Here is a 1,816-nt window from a genome sequence, read left to right as displayed (position 1 = left end):
AGGAGAAGGCCATGCCCACCCAGAGGCCTCATTGGCTATGACCTGATTGGCAGGCTAGACTCCACCCCTACACAAGTTCACAGATGATGTAACTGCCCCATATACCAAGCTAAGGGCCATCAAAATGGAGTCAGAGTAGCAATATGAATCCCTAATAAAATCACATAAAATAAAATTCTACATTGGAAACAACAAAACAGAAGGACGTCTAAGGAATTCAGGGCCAGTGGACACGTGACACAAGAGGCAGAGACAGGAACAATTGAGAGGAGGGGGCAGCACCTGGCCGTGTTTCCATGTGCTGTGCATGGGGTCGCCATGGGCTGGCACCAACCGGAGTCAGAACGGACTCTGGGGCAGAGTTTGGAGCGAGTGTACACTGACGTCATCGGGAGGTTTGACCTTTCGCCCCTCCTGTAAACTTCAAGTTGCTCAGTGACTCAGAATGACCCTAACAAGCCCTGCCCCCTGCCCCCTAAGCGATCTTCGGGTATGGACACATGTATTCTGCCGATCAAGGCCCTGCCTCACCCACTTCTGGGCAGCAACCATTGCCTCCAGCCCCACTTTCTGGGCTGGGGCAAGAGGGTGTTTTCCACCCTGACACACGGGGTCCAGTAAAGAACTGGCTCATTCCCGTGTTCATTCATCAGCTCTGCAGCCTGGTTTCAGGCTGACTGCTGAGGGTAGACAGGGTAATGCTGATGGAGGGGTTGTTGAATCAGATACCTGGGGTGGGGTGGGTGGGGTGCTCCAGGCAGAATGGATACCCTCTATGAGAAAAGAGGCTGAAGACATAGCAGAAACATTCATTCATCTTTCCCAGCGAGTCAGAGAAAGAGAGAAAGGCATTCCCTGACCAGAGCTGGGGGATGAAGCCACCTGCCCCCTTCCGGGAACAGGGCGGTGCCGGCCGTGTGGGAGGAGAAGGCTCAGGCTTGGAGCTGGAGAGACTGGCCTGAGCCGGCTGTGGCAAACCTCCTCGGCCACCTTTAGGCTGTTGAACCTGAGGACCATGAAGGTTTTAGGTTAAAATAATAAAAACAAACATAAAACAACAGCACAACAGAAACACAAGGGAGCATGCTGTCGTCAGAATGGCGTTCTCCTTGGCCTGTGTGGGCCTTGCCTTTCCTCATCAGCAAAGTGGGGGGAGGTGGGATCTTCTTCCCCAGGACCCCGAACCCCAAGCTCATCCTGAGAAACAGACCTGACAAGTTTTAGGAGCATGGTGGAAGATGCCCAACCCTTCAAAACCGTCAAGGTCATCTAAAACGAGGCCCGTCTGAGAGACTGTCAGCGACCAGAGGAACCGGAGAAGACATCACAGCAGAATGTCACATGATGCCCTGCAAGGGATCCTGGGACAGCAAAGGGACATTACGGAGGGAAAGTAGCGCAATCCAAACAAAGCATGAAATGTACCTTTTCTCCATGCAGTGGACTGTGATTCGACGATGAAAAGAAATGGTTTATTCGTGAACCTTGAAGACCGAGGGACGAGAAGTCAGATGCACAAAAGCCACATAGTCTATTTGTCCATTTCTGTGACAGGTCCAGGCCTGACGTGTCTACAAAGCCAGAGAGTAGGCTAGTAGTTGCCCAGGACTGGAGCCGGCTCAGAGAGGGTGACTGCCAATGGGTAACAGATCTTTCAAATCAGAAAGCAACCTCACTGCCGTGGAGGTGATGTCGACTCCTAGTGACCCCATAGGACAGGGTAGAACTGCCCCTGCGGGTTTCTGACGACGTAACGGTTTCCGAGAGTAGAAAGCCAGGGTTTTGTCCCGAGGAGCGGGGATTGGTTTTGAACTGC

The sequence above is a fragment of the Echinops telfairi genome, unplaced genomic scaffold, assembly GCF_000313985.2.
Source record: "Echinops telfairi isolate 266 unplaced genomic scaffold, ASM31398v2 ScPeMD7_5;HRSCAF=22, whole genome shotgun sequence".
NCBI lineage: Eukaryota > Metazoa > Chordata > Mammalia > Afrosoricida > Tenrecidae > Echinops > Echinops telfairi.
Note: the sequence above shows the minus strand (reverse complement) of the source record.